Genomic DNA, 8,643 nt, shown 5'->3' on the forward strand with positions numbered 1-8,643 from the left:
TATCTAATGTTAGACATCTAATCCAAATAATAATAAGTGTCTTAAACAGATAAGAGTTTTTGTATCAAAACATCATTTTCACTCATATCAAAAGCACAAGCTCGTGCACTTTACCTTATTTGAATTTAACTTTTTTCACTTGTAACACCTTGAAAATTTCTACAGTAAGATATTATCCTTAATATAGTAAAATAAGGAATAAAGTAACAAGAAGAGGAAAAATTGAGTTATGTCACTGGGAAGTATATTATGATATACTGATTTAAGAAAGGACTAAATTGTAAAAGTGAGAAAAGTTTGTGGCTCAAGAGTAAATATTTAAAATTTGAGGGATTAAAATGTAAATATGAAAAGTTGAAGGACTAATAGTGCAAATATTTTAAGGGTGGAATGATCTAGAAACCAAGAAAAATTGATGAATTAGGACCAAATTGAATAAGTAAAGAATTATGAGGGACTAAATTGCAATTTTACCAAATTAAGTGATGACTCAATAATGGAATTTTAAAAGATCACTAAGGGAAAAATGGTCAATTGGAAGAGAGAGAAATCTAGAGACAAAGATGATGTTGGAGATATTTTAGATAAATTAAATAAATATTAGTTTATTAATACTTTAAATTAATTTTAAATGATATTTTATTATTTTATTATTATTTTATTTAGTATATATAAGGAAAGAAAGATGAAGAATCATCATCTTTTATTTCCCATGCAAACCAACGTGAGAGAGAGGAAGAAGAAAAGAAGTTTTCTTTCTTTACAATTTGGTCCTTCCACCAAAAATTTACCATTTTCACCTAGAAATCAAAAGAATTTCCATAGCTACTATGAGAGAAAAATGTTAAGGAGACCATGAGGAGTTAGAATATCAAGTTGGATTCAAGAAATAGAAGCTGGATGAGAGAGAAAATCAAGTTAAAGATTAGTATCAATAGAACAAGGTAAGTACATCAAGATTTCAGTATGTTTTGAAGTTTGTTATTATTGACAAAGCATGGAAATAATATAATAGTAGAGTTTTCTTACATAAGGTCCTATATTCTTGATATGTTAGTGAAGCGAAAATAAGAGAAAGTGATGAGAAATGGTGTAGAAAAAGAAAATAAGGGTGTTATAACATGGTAATTAATATCTTGCACTAAAATAGTTTTGGACAGCAGCAATAGTCTAAATTTGAAAAATCATAAAAAATGTAGAAATCTAATTATAGGATGAATAAAATATGAAATTAAATCTTATTAAGTCTAGTTTCTTATAGAAGAAATGCTGTAAGCAATGGAATTTTAAATCATGAGATATGATGAATTTTGTGAGACAAGGTTAGAATGATTCTGCGTTCCCCTATTCTGATTTTGTAAAATCATAAAAAATTGGATAAAAATAATTATGGACTTAAATTTATATATTTAGAATCCTGAATGAGTCTATTTTCAATAGAAACAAACGGGAACATCATTCGAATTCTGTATGAGGAGATAATTAATTTTTAGTGAAGAAGGGTCACAACTGTCAGACAACAGAATAAGGGTGACTTTAAAGAATAAAATGTACTTATTGACTAAACCAAAATTTCTGAAAATTTTATGGAAATAATATATATGAGTCTAGTTTCAGGGAAAATTAGCGGATCTTAATTTGGAGTTTTATATCTCCAGATATAAATAATTTAGTGATTATGATGCAGATAGATAGCTTGATTTTTCATAAAAGTAAATAATACAAATTATAGATAATGTTACTTACAAGTGTGTATATACATTAAGGATGTGGAATGGAAAGGAGGAGGAGGAAAAATATGTATGAATATTCATCTAGCATAGCTAATTTGCATATTTTAGGCTCAGGGTCTAAATTAAATAAAAGTAAAACTTTATGGGCAATTTTGTAAAAATGTCAGAAATGACCAAATTGCATTAAATGGATATTTTATTATTTAAATTATAAAATTGAATGAAATTATTAATTTTGTTCAAGATCGGGAGAAAACATGTTTTAGGGATTAAATTGAAAAGAGTTAAAATTATGGAAAATTCTGATATTTTATAGAATTCATGGACTGTTATCGATGTATATGAGAATAATAGCTGGAAATAAAGATTAAATTGCAAGAATTTTATTTTATTGACCCTAAGGATGAAATCGTCATTAATTAAAAGTTTAGGGGCAAAATGGTAATTTTGCCTAGAGCATTAATTAAATACATTAGAATATGAAATGAATGAAAATGATGATCAAATTTATTTATAAAGATCCGGACGACTCAAATACGAGACTTGATCGTGGAAAAGAAAAGATATCGGATTAATGAAATTATAAACACAAACAAGCAATGAGGTAAGTTTATGTAACTTGAATTGTATTTTTAAATACTTGAAATATGTGATTATGTGATGAAAATATGATTTGAATGTTCAATTCATGATAATTGATGAAATATTGATAATACTCGATATAAATTGAAAATAAATCCCGGTTGAATGGAATGGAATTCGATGGATCATTGGAAAAGGAATTGACGGTAAAAAGGATCTAGCCCGGACGGGTGATCCTATTCTGATATAGCCCTCCCGAACAATACGTGTAAAATGGATTTAGCTGGATGGGTAATCCGAATTAGGGTCTGAATTTAGCTTGGACTGGTAATTCAGATCCAAGCTCATCAGAGCAATTGTCGTTGTAGGGGATTTAGCCCGGACTGGTAATCCCGACAATACTCTATGAGTTTATATTACAGGGGATTTAGCTTGGACTAGTAATCCCGTTGTAAGAATGAGGTTCGCGGGAGTGTGCTTTCTAAAATGAAATGTGTAAGGCCATGGTTGAAAGATACCATGGCAACATGATTAGAAATGTGTAAGACCATGGTTGAAAGACACCATGGCAACATGATATAAAATGTGTAGGACCATGGTTGAAAGATACCATGGCAACAGGATATAAAATGTGTAAGACCATGGTTGAAAGATACAATGGCAACATGATATGAAATGTGTAAGACCATGGTTGAAAGATACCATGGCAACAGGATATAAAATGTGTAAAACCATGGTTGAAAGATACCATGGCAACATGACGGGAATGAATAAGACCATGGTTGAAAGAAACCATGGCAATGTAACATGAAATGAACAAGACCATGGTTGAAAGATACCATGGCAACCTGACAGAAAATGAGTAAGACCATAGTTGAAAAACACTATGGCATCATGACAAAGATAAATAAGACCGTGGATGGGAGACGCGATGACATCTATTGAACAATTGATATTCAGGTAATATGTATCAGATGACGAATGGTTATATGAAATGGTTGTGTGAAATGTTTACAAGAACTGGTCATATGGAAATGTATGTACAAAATAGTTGTATGAAATAATTATGAAGATAAATAAACGAAATAAGAATAAGTACATGGAATATAATTTATGTTAAGTTTGATATAAACTTTACCGGAACAAATATACATAAAATAAATGGAAATGATGGAGCATAAAATATTGATATAATGAAATGATTGATATATACTTATGAAGAAACGGTAAGAGAATGATATGTTTCATGACATGTACATATATGATTATCTTTGATATGTTGATACAAGGAAATTATGTAAGTAAAGACAATTATTAAACTCAAGCATGACATGTCGAGAAAATAAGTATATCAATGTTGAATTTATATGAAATATGTGCAAGTATACTAACAATGATGTTGTTTGACGCTTAGGCAAGTGTCAAGCTATTGATTGAATGGTAACATGTTTAATTATAAGAAGCATTGAAATGGTAAGTACTTAGATGAAAATATTTAAGACTTTGCGAAATTTTTTATGATCCCGATTTAATTCCAGTTGGTTTTTAATGCATGTTTGAGGCTTCAAGGGCCAATAGAGAGACGTTATGATTATTTTCAAAATATGAATAATAAATGACTCAGAATTATCTGAAAAATGTTCAATAAACTCCGGTAATGCCTCGTACCTATTCCGGCAATGGATACGGATAGGGGGTGTTACATCACTTCATTCGAAGCTAAACAATAGTAAAATAAACATAAAATTTAGAGAAAAATCTCTTTTTGATTAATTTTAATTATTTTGCGTAGACTAAACTAATGTTAACCTAAAGAAAGGTAACACGAGTCTAATTAATACTAAAATCAAATTTGTTGAAGTTAAAAGTTTAATGGGATGATGAGAAGCCCTAGATGACATAATTAAAACATTTATAATCTTAGAAAAAGCCTTTTAAGTCATAGCGGTTCACCAATATCAACTTGCAAGAGGGTTCACCACCTTGTTCCATGCTTCAACTTCATCTCCAAAAATGCTTTTTGAATCCTTTTAGCTCCAGCTCTCATAATTGGTCCAACTAGCACATGTAAATCTCCGTTAGATTAGTCCATATCCTCAGAGTTCGTATTAGTTAACTTCATTTTTATTTAGTTTTTTTTATTAAACCCATTAATTTATCACTTATATTAAGAAATCATATGCATAATTTTTATCGTGAAAATCAAAGCCTTCGAACAAATCAATGGGTTCCATGGAAAAGCCAGGTAACTCGGGTCAGACCCAATGGGCAAACTGATTGTCAAAATATTCCCATAATCCACTAAGGCCCATCTAAGAAGGCTACTTCTCTTGCCCATTCAAAGAAAATAGGCTCATTTAGATGCTACTGTGAAAAACAATGTTAAATATAACGATCAGTAAAATTTGATTCGATTCGAAAAAATTAAAAATAATTTTAAATTTTAAGTTAATTGAATCGAGTTATTCGATCCAACTCGAATAAAAAATTTCAGATTTCAGATTTCGAGTTAGAGTTAAGTCCCTGTCAATTTTGAAAATAAACAAATTAGTTTCTCTATTAACAAAAATTACAATAAAATCAAATGTAATTTTCAAATTTTGAAAATAATTTTTAAAATTCAAAATATTTATAGAAATTCCTAAAATTTATATTTTTTAAAAAAAATTATATTTTTTTTAATATAAAATTTTTACTAAAATAATAATTTTAGAATCTAAATAAGTGATTAATAATTCAAGTTTATCATGCTAAAATATCTTATTTTTTTTATTATTTTGCTTAAAAAAGTTTTCAAATATATATTGTTTCAAATTTGTGTTCTAACATGGAATTAGTTATATTGTACAAGATTTTAATTTAACATTGTTATTTTTTCTAATTTAACTCAAACGGTTTCAATTGGTTCAATCGAACGCTCACCCCTAATTCGAGTTATCCGAAAATCCAAATAAGAAAAGACAAAACTGTGTCGTTTTGATAAATGTTTACTTTTTCTAAAGTTAAAAATCAAAACTATCAAATTAAAAGGCAAAACTAGTTATTTTGATAAATATTTATCCATTAGTCTTACTTTCCTTCCTGAATCGTTTCGCTCTCCTTTTTTCCTTTACTCAAAATTAATCTAAAAGCTTGTACTTCGTCTACTTGTAAAATAACTGATCCATGTAAACGAAACATTGAGTATAAATAATAAGATTCGTTAATTCGACTCAACTCGACTCAAAATTTTTTGACTGGATTCGAAAAAATTCAAATTGAGGGTCTGTTTGATTGGCAGTAAAATGTTTTCCGTAAAATCATTTCTGGAAAATGTTTTACTTTTCTGGAAAATGACTTACTGGAAAATATTTTCTGGTGTTTGATTGAATCTGTGTAAAATATTTTCTGCTGTTTGACAGATTTCCTGAAAATATTTTCTGGAAAAGTTGTTTTTTACATATATTAATATATATTAATAAATTTTTATATTTTAAAATTGTTTTTACATATATTGCAATGATTTATTTATAATAATACTCAATAATAAGCTACAATATTGATTGTTATAAATTGAAAAAATATTATCCACAATGAGTTTATATCACAAGGTTACCGACATCAAAGAAACAAATTGAAAACTGGAAGGCTATCATGCATGGTGAAAACAGCAGGATCCAGTCACTAACGATGTTACTGAGAATAAATATATACAATACAAATCATTCAAAAAGTGCAGAATGCACATCGTTTGAGCATGGTACAATTCTGAACCCATGCAATTCATGCTAATTATTGCATGCTTTGCTTCTGTTTTTATGGGACGTCTCCTTCAATGGTGCTTTTAAAATGGAATGCTCTTTCTAACTCACCGCCAATTGATCAACCAACTCACTTAGACCTTCTCTATAAGAAGCATTATTTAATCCCTTCTCCCCATCATATCAGAACCAATCTTAGCTCTCAGTCTTACTTACTCTGATAATGGCTTGCAAAATTAGTTCCTTGCTTACTGATGTTTTCATGCTCAGCATTCTGTTTGTTATTGCTGGGCAAGCCATTGCAGCACGTGACATCTCGAAGAATGATGATCAAATGAAACAGCCTGAATTTCTAAAACATGACCGTAGTGTGCTCATTCCAGACCTTGGACGAGTGTTGCTGCCACCAGTTTTCAAACATCACAATCCACACACTATCGGCACTGGCACCCCCATTCTATAAGCAGTGGCCGCCATGTTGGCAGCACAATTGGTGGAAATCGCCAGCTTCTAGGTGGTGATGACACATTCGTTCCAAACCCTGGTTTTGAGGTGCCAATTCCAGCAGGTCGTGGTGCTGGCATTGCAGGAACAAACCCACGTCCTTGAACATGCTTGGCTATGAAACTTTCAATAAATCTAAAAATAAAGGGAATCAATTATCTGCATTGAGTCTTTAGGGGTTCCATTGTAGTCTATCGTATTCATTCACATAACTAAAGTGATATGAATTCGAGTTTGTCATTTTAGTGAAGTCTAGAGTCTACTCCTGTATGTATTTTCCAGTTGGAATCTATTTCTTGTCAAGTAATCATGTATCTCAATTTCCACATTAGTTATAAATTATGACCTATCATGCTTATCCATGCTTTCTTATATGATCATTTTAGATCCTACGTACTGAAAGTTCCAGACTTAAGCAGATTTGGTAATTTGAAACTAATGTTGGGGAATATTAGACTATAAACTGGGCACCAGCACTACCATAGATTAGCATCATTGTACATGTCTATTTGATGTTGAAAAAGCACCTTGTCCAAAAAAAAGTATGCTACCCTGTTCATTAATCGCATGCATGGCAAAATGGTGGTATTAACAAAAATCACAGTCCTAAAACATTCTTTTCTATGTCAATAATTGAAATGCTGGAATGCTTTCACATTTAAGATGAGGGGACCCAATTCCAGTAAGGAGGAAAAATACAACCAAGTCATGACAAAAGAGAGAGTTGAAGCGAACACAAAAAGACTAATTAATCATTTAGACCCATTTTAAGCCTTTTATTTTTAACAAAAAAAACTAATATATGATTTTCTGCTTTGAAAACTGAAGGTTTTCTTAGCACTTTAGCAGCAGAGTATCGTCAAATTTAACAATAAAACAAAACAATTCAACGTAAAACTCTCAAAATCCCAAAAGAAAATTGCCAAAGAAAAAGGAAAGAAAAGAAGAATTGCCAATCACTGCCGGTTCTAAATCGACCAAGTTGGAGGTCAAGAGAACTTTTGCAGAAAACTACCCATTTGCAGAAACCCTTAACAATCAAAGAAATTAGAAAATAACTAAAATAAAAACTCAATCAAAGAAACAAAAAAAATAATCAAGAAAGTAGAAAACAGAAAACCCTAGAGCTTCCAATCACGATCAACAAAAATAATAGACAGAGAAAAGGAGAACAGAACCTGTTGATAACCCAAGAAGAAGAAGCACACCGATGAGGAGGAGAGGCTGAAGTTGATGGACGGAGAGGAAATGAGAGGTTGAAGCTGTGTTTTCCGGAAAATGTCTTACGGGAAAAAAAATCTGTAAGACATTTTACGCAAAGAAGGGCTCGATTTTCCCGTGTTTTGAAGTTGCTTTTCCGGAAAAGCAATTCCTTTAGTCAATCAAACACCGTAAAAGAGGGAAAATGTTTTCAGAAAAATGAAATACTGCAATCAAACACACCCTGATTTCGGTTGCTAAAATAAGATTCGTCAACTCGAATTTTTTTTTACTCAATTTGACTTGACCCGATTGAATACTCACCCCTTGTTAAATATGTTGGGATGGTATGTCATATTAGTATATATTTAATTTTTTTAGAAATAAAATTAAAAAAAACCTTTAAATGGATAAATAGATATTCATTTGTTTATATTCATTCTAAAGGTAGTTTAAAATGTTATAGAAAAATATAAATAAACTATTAAAAAGTTGTAAAATTATAAATATATATATGTAAAAATTCTAATATATTTTAAAAATCATAAAAATTCTAAAAAATATTAAAGGATTATTAAAAATTATTAAAAATGTCAAAATAGTCAATTACACATAATATAATAAAAATAGCACATGTTATTGAGGATTAAAATGATATTGTTGATAAAAATAGTCAATTACACATTATATGATAAAAATTATAATATATGTTGATGTTGCAACTCATCCATATAGCATGTCACGTGTTAACTTATCATTACTTTTACCAGTTATGTTAGCATTTGTTATCGATCAAACTAATTAATGATGATTTTCATTAATAAAAATATTATTTGATTTTTTTATTACCAAAATCTCAATTGAATGTGTTTTGTTAAGGGTTA

General features: G+C 29.8%; 1 long non-coding RNA gene across 1 annotated transcript; it reads right to left on the bottom strand.

Annotated features, from left to right (window-relative positions):
• Nucleotides 1-5,970: 5,970 nt before the first annotated feature.
• On the bottom strand, nucleotides 5,971-8,056 carry LOC121206205 (uncharacterized). Its single transcript, XR_005901227.1, has 2 exons — nucleotides 7,738-8,056; nucleotides 5,971-6,694 (listed from the first exon to the last, which is right to left on the bottom strand). It is a non-coding gene; the product is annotated as an uncharacterized lncRNA (long non-coding RNA).
• Nucleotides 8,057-8,643: the final 587 nt, after the last annotated feature.

This window comes from Gossypium hirsutum, chromosome A09, assembly GCF_007990345.1.
Source record: "Gossypium hirsutum isolate 1008001.06 chromosome A09, Gossypium_hirsutum_v2.1, whole genome shotgun sequence".
NCBI classification, from domain to species: Eukaryota; Viridiplantae; Streptophyta; class Magnoliopsida; order Malvales; family Malvaceae; genus Gossypium; species Gossypium hirsutum.